Here is a 14817-nt window from a genome sequence, read left to right as displayed (position 1 = left end):
TGTCCAACGTGCTGATCGGGTCCAGGCGCGTCTGGACCCCACACTCGGGCCAAACGTAAACTTTGCCGGCTAGGCCCCTTCGCGAGCTCCTCCTTTGTTCTCTTGACTGAGTGGGAGAAGGATTTGAACCTTTAGCCATCAAACCCGTCTCCTGAAACGGCTCTTGCAGCTGGACCCTCCCGGTGGGGCTCCTCCTCAGGTTCTGGGAACAGGCACTGGTTGGAAGATCTGAGCTCCCCTGGATGCTCCCTGAGCAGCCTCAGGTGGAGTCTGGAGGCCCCCCGCCCTGACCACCGGGCGGCAGCCTTGGAGGAAGCCTGGTTATTCACAGGAGGGGTGAGACCTGCAGGTGCCTGAGGGTTTGGGCAGTGCAGTGTGTTACCTGAAAAGCCGCCACGTCGTCTCAGGTCTTTCGGTCGCTCGCACCGACCTCTCCTTGTCGCTACCTCTCTTCCCGTTGTTTCCCGAGCTGGCCTGTTCCATGTCTGAGCCGAACACTTTCATGAGACACAGGGCATTGTTGGGGAGCACGGCTGATTCAGCACCGGCCTCCCTGCGATTCTATCTCCGTCGTGGAACAATGGCGCGCAGGGCTGTCTGTGCCTGCAGCCTGCCGATAAGAGTTTAATAGAATTTCTGAATGCCAAAGGTTCGGGATGCAAAACATCCCGGCACTCACAGCATGTCCAGAGGAGGCAGAAAGTGGCTTTTCAGGAGGGCTCTTAGCCGAGCGAGTCCTTCTGTCTAATGGACGTGAGCTCAGGAGAGAGGAAAAGCAAGCTGCTCTCATCCGGCTGATTAATATTTCACCCTCCGTTTGACCAGTGAGGGCCTGCCTTTATTTCCTTTTGCTCAACCTGGAAGATCACTCTGAGTACAAGTGGTCCTCATGTGTTGAGAGTGACGCATTCTGGGATGAAGCTCCCTGGGTTTACCCGAGATGAGGGCAGCTCTGCAAGTCGAAGGCGATGGCTTGTGGAAGAGCCTAAGCTGACCTTCAAAAACGCTCTCGGAGAGAAAGCCAAGTGCCTCACCTCTGTCTCACCCTTGCTTTTGGTGGCCTGAGCCCTTCTGTGCTCTTTCACTCGGGCGTGGTGTTCCCGCGTAACTTAGAAGGAGTACTAAGCACCGCCTGCTGCAATCTCTGCACCGAACTTCTGGGCCGGAGTCCCACTGGCCCTCTCGCTGGCCGGTGGCGGTCCATGCCGCGCAGGTGTCTGCACCTCAGCTTGTGTCCTGTTTCACAGCGCAGTTTCCAACAACCTGATTGTGGTAAGGCACAATCATCGGCCAGCTTTGTCTGCAAGAAAAGGGAATTTGGATAACAAGCAAGAAGACCCTGGCTCCTGGGTATTCTTACTGAGAAAATGCCTCCGTTTATCCCTGAATAAAAACATCACAAATGGACACTGTAGAAAGCAGACAGTGGCCTTGCTCAAAGGGCGGCTGGGCACCTCCGCTGTGTGCGTTATGGGTGCCCCTCCTCATTTCCACTGGCTCGCTCCTGGCAGACAGTTTGAAAAAGACTCAGAAAACCCGAGAGCTTGGGTGGTGTGCCTCCCTCTGGCTGCAGTGGGACTCGTGGTTTCAGGGTTAGGGTACTTGTGGCTGCGGGGGCGCTCAAGCCTTCTGTGAGAAGGTTTTATTCTTTTAAGTCTCGAAACAAAAAGGGAATGTGTGATAAAAGCAAAGGATCTTTTCCTGATCTACTCCGTGTGTGTGTGACTATTTTTTGGTCTGTGGCCAGAGGTAACTTTTAGGCACTTAAAAAAAACACACATATCCATTTAAGTCACTGATACTTGAATATGCAGATGAGCCAGTATGTAACCCCCTGGCTCATCTGAGTAATAAATTCTGCAGTCCGTTCTTTATGATGGTAGGTCATGTTCCCAGCCACCAATAAATATTGTAAAGTACTTTTCCTGCAGCCGTGCTAACCCAGGGCATCTGTCATTCCGCTCGCTGCTATTAGGAATTATTGGACTGAACCACTGGTGGAGAAAGCAGAGGGGGGTGAGCTTGGTGGTGGTGACGCCTCCTGCCCTTTTGTGTGTTTGGCACTAAAAAAACCCAAATCGTGCTGCGTATTAATTATGAATCAGTGTGGGCAAACACGGGCACTTCTGTTGGCTGAGGCTGGCAGCAGGGGCCGGGGGCTTGGCCGGCCAGGGCACCTCTCGCTCCCCGTCAGCAGATCCATCTTTCTGATGCTATACTGTAAATTTATTTCACCTCAGAGAGTAAACAGATATATTGGAGCCCCAAGGGTTCATGGGTAGCGTATTTACAAAGAAGCCTCTCCGCCAGCCCGTGCCACCGCTGCTAATGAGAGCGGTCATTAAGTAAATGAGACGTCGCCTTTAGCTGGCTTAGGAGTTCGCACACTAAAGGGAGAAGATATTTAATTGAAACCCCGCACACAGGCTTCCCCACATGTGACCGCTGGAAGGGAGGCAGCTGCCTTGCCTCTCCTCCCCCGTCCACCCGCACCCCCCATGTAAATTTCATGATTGCTTTCCGTGATGTCATTTTGAAAGAGGACAGACAATAGCTGTGGGAAAGGTAAGTCCACGTTACGTTCTTTCGCTGACAAAGGCAGACGCCGGGCGCTTGGCTTCTCCCCTTGGCCGGGGGCAGGGAGCGGGCGCGCGAGCGAGTTAATTTCCAAGATGAAGGCTTTCTTTGCTGGAAAAGCAGGTTTGGGGGTGGCTCTTTAAAGCCGCTCCGAGGACCGAGGCTTTCTTCTCCTCTGGGGCTCTCCGTGGCCGCTCTCCTGCGCTGGCTGTGCCCCTCCCTGGCTGCGCCCGTGCGTGGCCTCCTCCGAGTCTAGCGGGCACACTGTGGGGCCGACAGAAAAGACACGGGGGACCTTGTGTCAAGACGGAAACTTTATGTGCGTTTCTGGAAGAGGAGCACGGATCTTCTGCAGCGGGGCCCCGGCAGCTGCGTGCGGGGAGAAGGCTGGCTTCTTAGGCAGGAGACCTCTCTCGAGCAGAACGCGGCCGGGACCTGTGTGCGACCCCCACCCGGGACGGAGGAGAGATGCCATGTGAGCGTCTGTCTTTGCGTGTCATTCTAACGTGTGTTTCTAACTTAAGGAACAACATCTGGGTGCGTGTGTCTGCGGGATAGACGCGCTGAACTAAATACCGCTGTTCGCCTCGGCTCCTTTCTCGCCGCGTGATCGGGTCACGAGTGTCGTTGTTTATGGCGTTAGTGTAACTGGGTTTTCAGATGTAAAACTAGACATCGGGGCTGGCGGAGAAATCGCGTGAGCAGCCGACGCTGCGAGGCCGTTGCTGCAGGGTGGTGTGCTCTGGGCCGTGGACTTTGTCCTTTGGATTCACTTTCTTCTTTGTGAATCAGGAAGATAAACAAGCTGGCGGCGGCTCCCGGGTGTCAGTGCGGTGGGTCCTCGTCCCCGGAGTTGCTCTTTCTGAGCCACCGAGGGCGTCTCTGCTCTCAGCATCACCTTTGCATCCGTGGACGCCATTGGCTGGTAAAGTTGGGCTGTAATTTCTGAAACAAAACCTCTGAGAGGTGGGTCTGTTAGCGGGCTGTGGGCTCGGTCTTGGGCCATCAGACTGTGTCACCACAATGGCGATAATGACAGCGATTATTATCATTATCCTTTGGGGAGAAGGAGATGAGGAATTTTGCCCCCGTGGTGAAAAAGAAAAGAAAAGAAAAGAAAATTGGAGAGGCCTGAGGACATTTCTGTAGCTGGTGGCCGAGTGAACAAAAGGCAGGAGAGTGTTGGGGCAAAGCGGGAGGAGGTGAGCCTCGGCCTTGGTGAGAGGATGTGTTTGGACTCTGCCTCCCTGGACACTGGCACAGGCTGCCCGGCCCTTGTTTGGCCCATGGAGGCTGGGCGGGCATTGGGGTGAGGTCCAGGTTCCTTCTACCAGGGCTCCCCTCCCTTTGGTCTCTGGCTGTGTCTCACCTCCTTCCATATGGCCCCCAATTAATGGTAAACAAAGGATGGGAGTGCAGGAGGCTGGCACCCACAGGCCTGGACCCGGAGTTGGTCGTCGTGTGGAGGAGGCCGGCTTAGGGCTCGCAGGGCGATTTGTTTGCACAGAGAGGGAAGCGGCTCCATGAACCCTTCTGTCCCGTGGAGCTGGAGACCAAAGCCCCTGCAAGGTGCTCCCACCTCCTGGGCACTTGGGTGGCTTTGGATCTCACGGGGTGTCCGCTGACGCCAGGGGCTGAGCCGGGGCCTCAGGGAGCCTGACACGGGGGCCTTCAATCCTGGCACCCCCTGGGCTCTGACCCCTTCGGACTTCGGGCCCAGAAACAGGCCTGGGAACTCACCCAAGATGGGGGGGAGCTGCTTCCGTCCCAAGTGTGACCCTGAGGGCCTCTGTGACCCTCAGGCATTTCCCGCAGGTCTGGAGGCAGCCCCCTGTATTTGGAGCCAATGCTCCATTCCCTCTTGGAAGATCCTGGTGAAGGCAGTGGTCCCCCGTTGCCCTGCATGGTCCTGATGCCCTAGGGAGAAGGACCTGCCCCGAGCTGACCCCACATGGCAGGCAGAACCTTTGGGGCTGCAAAGTTGCTCTGTCCCTGGGGTCACAGCCGCTTGTGCTGGAAAGCCCTGCCAGGGCCCAGAGGCACCGGGGAGAGGCTAGCAGAGAGCGTGCTGGCATGGTGTGCTCCTGGGCATGCAGACCCACCCCAGGCAGCTGGCCTTGGCTGGAGTGGGCGCTCTCCCTGGTGCTGCCTGGAGCCAGGGCCCCTCTTCTCTGGGCCCCACTGTCCTCCTCTGTCCTGGGGTCACCGAATGTGCCCGTGAGGTCGTGGGTGACTCTGTGTGATGGGGCTGGTGCGTTTGGGATGGGTGCAGAGGGGTCTGTGCCAATTCTGGGAGCTGGGGCGGGGGAGCCTGGGGTGTGCGTGAGGCCCACCTCCCTGTGGGTGGTGCCTGGGCCATGGCTGCGCGGTGTGGAATGCTGCTTTACGGGGCCGGCCCTGGGCAGAGACAGCAGGACCAGGGTCTGCAGACCGACAGTGTGTGAGAAGTGCCTCTAGGGCTTGGGCAGCTGCCCTGATGGTGGTGGGTGGGCTCGTGGGGGCCGAGCTCCTCGGGGTGCAAGAGGCACTTCTGCGGCGGTAAAGAGAGTGTGGCTCAGCCCCCTGCCTGGGCTGGGGAGGGGGCCGGGAGCAAGCAGAACACACTCGGTCAGCATTGAGCCCAGTGGCTGTGGGGGGGGGGGGGGCGGGCAGGGCCGGAGCGGGGGGGGGGGGGGGCTGCCAGGTGGGCGGGGCTGCCTGGTCACCTGACCCTCGGGCACGCAGGGCACTGGGTGACAGGCAGCTTGCACGTTGGAGAAAGAAGCACCGCCGCCTGTCCCACACCCCTTTTGTTGGCTTTAATCCTGTGGGAAGCTGGGCTGGAGGACCTGGGACCCTCCCTTTGCTCCCCCGGCTCCTGGGCCGCCTGCTGAGCTCACTCGTGGATAAACCAGAAGTTGCTTGTCTGCAGATGTGATTTTCACAGGAATTTTGCTGTGTGAGTTGACAGGAAAAGTCTTTGGGAACCGACGTCATCAAGGGATTAGTGGGCCCGAAAATTGCTGTGTCTCAGAAGGAACGAGGGCAGCTGCGGCCGTGCTGCCCGGCGGGCCTCCAGCTCCCTCCAGACCCCGGGCCCGTCTGGGGCAGGGGGCCCCTCGGCATCCCGGGTGGAAGCCGCCCGCCCGTCCGCCACAGACAGTCGCGTGTCTCCAAGTGTTGCTTTAAAGACCCCCAGAACAGAATGAGAGACGTTTCCCACCCAACTTAAAGTGCTTTTTTCTTGGCCTTGCGTTGAGTTTGCTTGAGAGAGAAGTGAGGCGTGGGGGCCGGTGGAAGACACAGCTGGCAGGGCCTTAGGAGCCTGTCCCTGGCGACGGCGGCCACGTGCAGGGAGCTCCTGCCAGGGGAGCCTTCACCCTCCTGCCCTTTTCATTTTTGAATTTACACTCTAAGAAAGGCAGTGTTATTTTAATCAGACGCTGTGGAAGTGATCTGAGGACGCTTTGATCTGCCTGCCTGGCCGTGGCTTCATCTGCCAGTAGGCTGGGTCCTGGCCTCCGCTGCCCGAGCCTGGCAGCTCTGCGTCCACTCAGGAAACTGGAGGGGCCACTTGGAGTTGTGTAGACGCATCGGTCTGTGAGGTTTCTTCGGGACTGTGGTCTGGGAGCCGGGTCTACGTGGAGGCTGCGCCTGGAACAAGCCCGAAGGGCTGCGTGGGGTGGGGAGGGGGGGTCGGTGCGGGCTTGTGCGTCCGTCTGGACGCCGGGAGGGAGTGAGGACGCGCCATATGGCCTGAGCTGCCGGCAGAGGAGCCCGGCTCCCACCTCCGCCTCACGCCTGGCTTCACACCTTGATCCCGTCCGGCGTCGGGCTCCGAGGAAGCCATCTGGGCCCCCTTCTCTTCCCGATCTCGTTGCCTCAAAGCTCCACGTTAAAGCGGCTGCATGAGCGAGGGATCCCCGGGGCTCCAAGCTGGACAGGCTGCCCTCCCCGCGGCCACAGTCTGGCCGCAGCCTCCCCACCTCTCTGGGCCCAGAGTCCAGACCCCGGGCCGACCTGCCCCAGCCCACCAGAGAGGAGGCTCCTCTTCCTTCCACAGGCAGAGCTTCGTGCCTGCCTCCCCAGGTCCCTGTTTCCTGAGAGTTCACACCGAGCTCACACCTACGGGGTTTGGATTCTGAAAACAAAGCGGCTCAGCCAGTGGTCCTGGCGGGCAGCAGGGAGGGAGCTGCCGAGAGATGTTTCAGACTCAGCTTCCCCTGGACACAAACAAGGTGCTTGGGGACAGGAGCTGCCCTGGGCACCCAGATGGCTTGCTCACCAGGCTGCTAACTCAGCAGTGAATGGGCTCCTCACCCACCTGTTTGCACATGGAATGGGGCAGCTTCTCACACATCCCACCAAAGTTTTGTTCAAGCAGAAACAGGGTCTCGAGATGGGAAGGCCGGCCACATCGAGAGCTGCGTTGATGCTGGGCCACCATCCCACAAAACTCTAAAATGCAACCAGAATTGAGGGTAAACGGACACACTTGACGGCGTGGTTTCAGCCAGAGCCTGGGGCTGTGCCGACCAGTTAAATTCCTGCTGATGTGCCCTGCGGGTGGATGCTGTTGCGGCCCATTGCACAGACAAGGCGTTGAGGCTGGGCAGGAGGGGTGCAGCCTGGCTTCGAAATGCTTCTAGGAGAGGCTGGGATCACACCCCCCCCCCCCCCCCCCGCAGCCCCGCCCTGGACAGCCCAGAGGTCATCCTCAGGGCACGCTCGCTGCCTCTGGGTGTGTCCTTCCTCCAGGACACTTCCTTGGTCTGTTTCCAGCCTGACTCCAACGCCAGCCCGGCCTCCCCAGGGCGCCTGGCACCCTTCCCATCTCCTTTACCTCCTGTTTCTCATGCAAGGCCATGCACGGGGCGGAGGCCGCGCCGGGTCCCTCAGGGGACCCCCCCAGGCGTCACGGTCCCACCCTTACATGTCTCCTCGCTGAAACATCCCTGTTACCTCTTTGCATCAGCCAGATGGGTGTCCCCACTTGCCTCGGAGGCGGGTCTGCAGGCCCTCAGGTCAGGGCTGCCTGGTGGGCAGTGCCCCAGGGTTCGGTTCTGTTCCAGATCCTGGGGCTGTCCGGGTGCCCTTGTAGACACGGGCATTGAGTGGTCAGCACTGGCTGGACAGCCAGGGAAGGTTCTGATTCGGGATGGGAAGTTTTCAGTTCTGAGTTTTCCCTCCACGATCTGCCTCCGGTGAGTTTAGACCCTGGGGACCAGGGAGAGAGACCCTTGCCTAACTGAGGGGCTGTTTCCGTGGTCAGATTGTGTTCTGGTGCCTCCCTTCTGTGTATCGCCTTTTATTGAATGAAGCCCACGCCCCCAGTCCTAGCTCCTTCTGCGGGTCTCATTTGGCGCCACAGCAGGTTAGCTGTGAGGCCCCTGCCCCAAAGCACGTGCGAGAGCTGTGAGCTGCCTGCTTTCCCCATTCTGTGGTGCTGATGCTTCCGGAAATGGCCCTGGAGCCACGGGGAAACCCGTGGAGACCCTGAAGTCCATGCGTCAGCCCAAAGGCAGAGGAAAGGCTGGTTTGCGTTGGTGTTTGAGTTGCATCGACCAAAACTTTTAGCCTCTTCGCAAGCTTCTGGCCCTGTCGTCTAAGTTCAGAACCTGTGCCGAGTGTGGGGTTCCCTTCGTGCCCCAGGTCTGGGCTCTGGTGCTCGGCCCGCAGCCTGCCCCCTGGCGTCAGGGGACCCCAGATGGGTTCTGAGGTGAGCCAGCCCCACCCTGCTGTGATGCGGCTCTGGAGAGCATCTGACAGCTTCTGGAGCATGCGTGTCAGTGTGGGGGGTGGGAGGGCCGTGGCAGCCAGAGCCCGGAGGGGCGTCCGCCCTCCTGTGGCGGCCGCCTTACTGCCCAGAGCCACTCGGGGGCCAGCTGCCTTTGGTCTGTGTGCTCTGTGTTCTGTCCAGGTCTGCCCTGTGCTGGCTCTCGGGCCGTGCGGGCCCGTCCAGAGGCAAGATTAGCACGCACAGCCCCCAGTATGTCTAACTTCAAAGGCTGCAGAGTGGGCTGCGCCCTGGCAGCAAGGGAGGCTGTCGGACGGGTGTCTCTGCCGGTGCACCCCCCACCCCCGCCCCTGCAAATCAGTTGCCACGGGGGGTGCACTCAGCCCTGGGGCTGGGGCTCCATCTGCCGCGTGGGGCTCAGTCCTCGCCCCCCAGCAGGACCACTTCCATTCCCCACTGCGGGACTGGGTGGGGGTGGGGGGCAGAGAGTTGGCTTGGAGGCCCAGAGCTGCCGTCTGGTCCCTGTCCTTGTGAACGGGACGAGAGCAAGGGCAGGGACAGACCTAAAGGAGCTTCTGGCAGATTAGTCTTATTCTGTTTAGTCAAGAGAGAGCCTGTTCTAGCTGAGTTAACCTCTGGAGCCTCAGAAAACTGTGGCTTCGAGGAGGAAGTGAACATCTGTCCTCTCCCTGGGCTGCACTGTTCCGACGGAGGAGTTTCTGGGACCCCCCGCATGGGAAATTCCGGGACCCAGCACTGCAGGTGGGCACAGGCGGTGAGGTGCCGCCTCCCGCGGCCTGTGTCCTGTGGTCCGCTGGGTCAGTTGGGTGGGTCAGGGCAGCGGGAGGGAGGCCCTGCCCCAAGGCCGTGTCCCTTTCCTGGCCTCCTGCTCCTGGTCTTTCCTGCTGTCCTGGGGGCTTGAAGGAGAGCAGAGGGCTCCTCTGGCTCCCCCTGGGGGGTGAGGATGTGCCAGGATGGAGGCGGAAGTTGGGGTCACAAGCCTTGACCCCTAGCGTTGAAACGCACCTGGCTGGGAACGCGCTCCATGAGATCCATGAGATCTGGCACCTGCCTGGGCGCTGGGGGCCTGGCTCCTCAGTACCCTGCCTGGGCCCGCCTGGGGTGCGCTAACCCCCCTCGTTCTCCTGAGGGCCCTCACCCCCTGCAGGCTCCCTGACAGGCTGCCTGGGGAGACGGTCCTGTGATTTGGTTTGGAAAGTCGTCATTACGGCCCTGCAGTTTAGCTGTTTTTACAGCGCTGGTAAGGTTAAAAGAAATAATAATAATAATATAAGGCAGACTCAGCCACAGTAACAGCCTGCAACATGCTATTTGCATTTTTAAGGAAACACTTCTTTGAGACGGCCTGGGTGAAAGGTCACTATTTGCATATAAATGGAAAAGAAAGTGTGCGAGGCTGGAAGTCGCAGCTGTATTATTTCCTCAGCAGTGAGCTGCTGTTGGAGCGATTAGGGGACGTGGCTTGCGTTTGGCTTTTATTGAATAGAGAAAGCACCAGCCCGGCTGATGTAGAAGCAACATAATGAGAAACGTGCGAAGCATGGAACGGCCCCCCCCCTGCCCCCACCCCTTCTTTCATTTTCACCTAAACTCAGCAAAAGCAGGTCTGTCTTTGCTCCACTCAGCAAGTCTTCATTTTACGTCTCCCCGCATCCAGCTTAGAACAGAAGAGGAGAGGAGAGAGCACAACTTGCCCCCATTTCCCATCGGCCCTGTTTGCGTTTCCTGCCAAAGCCTGGGCCGGTGGGTGGGACACCAGCGCTGGCTGAGAGAGCCTCGTACCTGGTCAGAAACAGGGGTCAGCCCCGAAGAGGCGCTAGGGTGGGGGTGGGGGGGGGGTGGGGGGAGGCCATGCGGGTCTAGGCGACGGCGTCTAAGGTGCTGCCTGTCCTGCAGCTCTGGCCTGGGGCTGTCAGGCTCCTGGGAGCTCACCCGCCCGGCTGTCCCCGCCGCACCCGGCTGTCCTGGGGAAGCCAGCCTTGACCCGGACGTTGTAACCTCCTTACCTTCCAGGAACAGTCCTGGGACTTGGGAAGGTGGCCTGAGGCCCGCGCCCACCCCGCCCCACCCCCCAGGCCCCCGATTCCACTTCCTCCCAGAGGCCTCCGCCTGTTGTTGAAATTGCCCCCCCCCACACCATGCTGTTTTTAAAAAATTATACATATATACACATTTTATATAATTTATATACATTTCATATAATTTATGTCTACACACACACGTATTTTACCACACCTGCTGCATGTGGAACTTCCCGGGTCAGGGATTGAACCCATGTCACGGCGGTGACAACACTGGATTCTTAACCCGCTACGCAGTAAGAGAACTCCTAAAATATTTTTTTAAATAACCTAAAAAAAAAAAGAGTTCCTGTCGCGGCTCAGTGGTAACGAAACCAACTAGTATCCATGAGGATGTGGGTTCGATCCCTGGCCTTGCTCAGTGGGTTAAGGATCCTGTGTGGCTGTGGCTGTGGTGCAGGCCGGCAGCTGTAGCTCCGATTGGACCCCTGGCCTGGGAACCTCCTAATGTTGCAGGTGCGGCCCTAAAAAAACAAAAACAACCACCACCAAAAAAAAAACAAAAACCAAAAGAAAGAAAGAACCTCAAACTCCCAGAAACTTTTCAAATACGGGACAAACGGCTTTTCTGGAACTACTTGAGAGCACTTTTACCGGGTCTGAGTCCATCGTCCAGAGGGGGTTGCAGCACAAAAACCGTCTCGGGAACCGGGCAGAGGCCTCTGTCTCAGGTGGGCTCCGGACCCCCCCCCACCCGCGCTGCCTTGGTCTTGGTCAGGCGTGTCCTCCCCCGGGACGGCGCTGGATATGCCTGGTCCTTCTTCCCCTTTGAATTAACACGTATTTGGGGGGAAGGCGTCTCAAAACTCGGGCAGTATCTCATTCCTCATCAAACTGCCAATGTCCTCGTTTTGTCGCTCTCTGAGTAGACTCACGCTGCATTTCGTCGGGTGGCCGTAATCCTAACTGAGGCTCAGATTGTCCCTGCTGCCAGAGGAGCCCCGGACACTGGCTGCTGTGCTCTTCTTCTTCTTTTGTTTTTTCACCTGTTCTTAGGGTCACACCCTTGGCACACTGAGGTTCCTGGGCTAGGCGTTGAACTGGAGCTACAGCTGCTGGCCTGCGCCACAGCCACAGCCACAGCCGCGCCAGATCCCAGCTGCATCCTCGACCTACACCACAGCTCATGGCAACGCCGGGTCCTTAACCCACTGAGCAAGGCCAGGGATTGAACCCATGTCCTCATGGATCCCAGTGTGGTTCGTAACCGCTGAGCCACAACGGGAACTCCCCATCTCTCCACCCTCCATGTATGTTGGAAGCACACGTTCACACTGACACTTCCGTCCCCCCAAGACGCAGTTTAGATTTCTCCCTTTCCACACGTGTAACGTGTTCCTCCAACAGGGAGAAACCCAGTTTCCTTAACCCACTTACTGGCCGGGCACCGACCGTGGGCTGGGCGCTTTCCTCCCCTCCTGCAGGTGCTGACACCCACTCTCGGCGGGACACCCCCACACTCCGCGCCAGGCCGGGCCAGGCCGTCGTGGCGTCTGGCCCAGTCTTCCTGGGACTGTGGGTTCATGGGACATGAGGCAGGTGGACCCAGCGGGACCCAGGGCCTCAGAATGGGATTCCTGCCCCCTCGCGGCCACAGCGCCTGCGCAGCCCCGAGCAGCATCTTTGTTTGTTTTCCCAACCGGGCCGGCCCAGGTCCCAAGGTTGTTTCTCACACGAGGTTTGTTTTTCTTGCAGGTGATCTTCCCGATAGTGCCCAGCGGGGAGCATACTTTTGAGACTTGGCGGGGGGGGGGGGGGGGGGGGGGGTTCATTCTACGTTTTCCTCGACGGGCAGTTTGTCTGGGCGCAGAGAGCCGCAGGTTGCTCTTCAGCCTTGACTCTGAAGGTCTTGCTGTGTTGTGGGGATGCCATTCTCCACATGCCTTCCCGGGTGGCCCTCCCCGGGGGAGGTTTTGGGCCCACGCGCCCCCCCCCCCCCAGGCGTTAGACTCTCAGGGCTCGGCTTGCCTGGGCAGGTGTTTCTCTCGTTCCCTGTATTGGGTACTTAATGGGCCCTTCGGTCTGAAAATAATTTCCTGTCATTCTGGGAAATTGTTTTTATTTTATTTTTAAATTAATTCATTCATTTCTTTTTTCTGGTTTCGTTCATATCTCTCCTCCCATTTTTGTGTTCTCTCTGGAGCTCTGGCCTTTAGGCCCCACTCAGCTTTTCCTCATCTCAGATTCTCTTTTTCTTTCTTTTACTTTTCTAGTGAGTGTCTTTGACTCTGTCTCCCCGTCTTCTGTGGGGTTTTTCATTTTGGTTTTATGCTTTATTTCCAAACTGGGGAAGGCAGACATGAGGGCACGAAGCCTCAAATAACTCCCATTCCAAGCTCCCCCTCCCCTCCTGCCTGGGGCCCCCGCCTGCACGGTCCGGCCGGCACTGGCTGTGCCGGGCTCCCGCTCCCCGCTGTCCACACAGCATGGGCACTGCGCTCAACCTGACGCACCACCCTCCGCCCCTGGCTCTGGCCCGTGGTCCTAAGCCTGGGCCTTGCTGTGATCCTTCGGGCACGGGGAGCCCAGCCCTGGAGCCCGAGGCACGGCCTGCGCCCTCCTTGTCTGGGAGCATGCTCTGCCCCTGCGGGCTTTGGGGTCAGAGGCTCTCTGGGTTCCGAGGGTAGAATCCTGGGCTGTGAGTGCTCCCGGGGTCTGCTGAGATCTGTGGTGTGTTTCCTGTGGGCCTTAAATTGTTGCTCCAATTTTATTTTAATTCTTCTCTTCCTTTCTGAGCTTTGCATTAAACTGGAAATGGCAGCAAGGAGAGGAGTGAGATGAAAGTAAGAGAGATTTGTTCCTTTTTAAAAAAATTTATATGTACGTGTGGTGTATGTATGTATTTTCTAGGACCGCACCTGTGGCACATGGAGGTTCCCAGGCTAGCGGTCGAATTGGAGCTACAGCTGCCAGCCTACTCCACACCCACAGCAACGCGGAATCTGAGCCACATCTGCGACCTACACCACAGCTCACACCAGTGCCGGATCCTTAACTCACTGAGTGAGGCCAGGGATCGAACCTGCATCCTCATGGATACTAGTCGGGTTCATCACTGCTGAGCCAGAGCAGGAACTCCCAGTGTTTTCCTTTTAACTGGAAGACGTGTTTATACAGAGTCCTTGGGTCTTGGCGGGGGACTGCTCCGGGACCATCCCGTCCAGGGCACCCAAATCCAGATGCCCAAGCCCTCCTGTCAAAGCTCTCCTCCTCCACAGACTTCAGACCGTCTCCAGCGGCCTTAGAATTCTGAGGACAATGTAAATACTCTGTCATAGTTGCTGGCAAACTCAGGTTTTGCCTTTTGTAATTTTCTGGAGTTTTCGGGGGAGTATTTTCCATGCATGGTGGGTTGAACCTATGGATGCAGAACCTGCAGATGTAGGGGCCGGTGGGACGTGATCCCAGGGCCCGGCTGCCCGTGGCTCCTCCACTTATAGCTTTGAGGTGGAGGGCGTGATTCAAAGCGCTCTCTGTCCCAGGCCTGGTGAAGGCCGAGGCCCCGGTGTAGCAGCCGCCTCCCCGCCCCCTCCCACTGGTGACAGGCTGGACGTGGCGTTTCCCTCCGCCTGTGAGGACCCAGGTGCTGTGGGGAACCCAGGTCCCCGGCGGCCTCCTGACCAGCCAGGTGCCCCTGGCCAGGGGCTCCCATGCCACAGAGGAGCAGCTCCGGAACAAAGCAGATAACCCCAGGGTCTGACTTCCTGCGCAGCGCGAGCCGGCTTCGGTCCGTCATGTTCCAGGGGCGAGTCAGTCACCCTTTGCCTCGTCTGCTCGGCAAGGACGGGCCCTCGGGTCGTTCCCACTTTCTGGCTGGCACGAATAAGCCTGTGACGAGGAGTTGTGGACGAGGCTCCGTGGGGACACACGCTTTGACCTCCGTCGGGTCTGTGCCCAGGGGTAAGCTTGCTGGGCCCCATGGCTGGTCTGAGTGGGATGTTCTGATGAATGGCCAGACTGTTTGCCGAAGCAGCGGTGCCATTTTCCACTCGTGTTGGCAACACGCGAAGGTGCCAGTCCCTCCGCGTTCTCTCCCACACACGCTGTTGTCTGATTAAAAAACACCCACAGCCTCGTCGGTGGGTGTGCGGCAGGATCATGTTGGGGTCGTGACTTATGCCTTCTGGTGACAGCATGTTGAGCATCTTTCATGAGCCTTCTGACCGTTGGCGGTTGTCTTTGGCAGAATGTCCGTTCGGATCCTGTGGTCATTGAAACGCAGGGGTTGATTGCTTTATTGCGGACGTGTCGGCGTCCCTGTGTCCTCTGAATAAAAGTCCCTTGTCGGGTATGTGATTTGAAGATACTTTCTCCCCGTCTGTGGGTTGTCTCTTCACTTTGTTGGTGGTGGTACTTGACGTCCGAAAGTGTTAAACTTTGACAAAGTTCATCCTTTTTTTAAATAGATATATATTTTGGTGC

General features: G+C 58.3%; 1 protein-coding gene across 1 annotated transcript in view; it reads left to right on the top strand.

Annotated features, from left to right (window-relative positions):
• The first annotated feature begins 2265 nt into the window (after positions 1-2265).
• Positions 2266-14817, top strand: part of MYT1 (myelin transcription factor 1) — a 59684-nt gene continuing 47132 nt past the window's right edge. Inside the window, exon 1 of the mRNA XM_047770555.1 lies at positions 2266-2565. The gene's annotated coding sequence lies outside the window, so the exon portion shown is untranslated. The remainder of the gene's footprint in view (positions 2566-14817) is intronic.

The sequence above is a fragment of the Phacochoerus africanus genome, chromosome 3 (assembly GCF_016906955.1).
Source record: "Phacochoerus africanus isolate WHEZ1 chromosome 3, ROS_Pafr_v1, whole genome shotgun sequence".
In the NCBI taxonomy this organism is placed as follows: Eukaryota; Metazoa; Chordata; class Mammalia; order Artiodactyla; family Suidae; genus Phacochoerus; species Phacochoerus africanus.
Note: the sequence above shows the minus strand (reverse complement) of the source record. Positions and strands in the feature narration are given on the sequence as shown.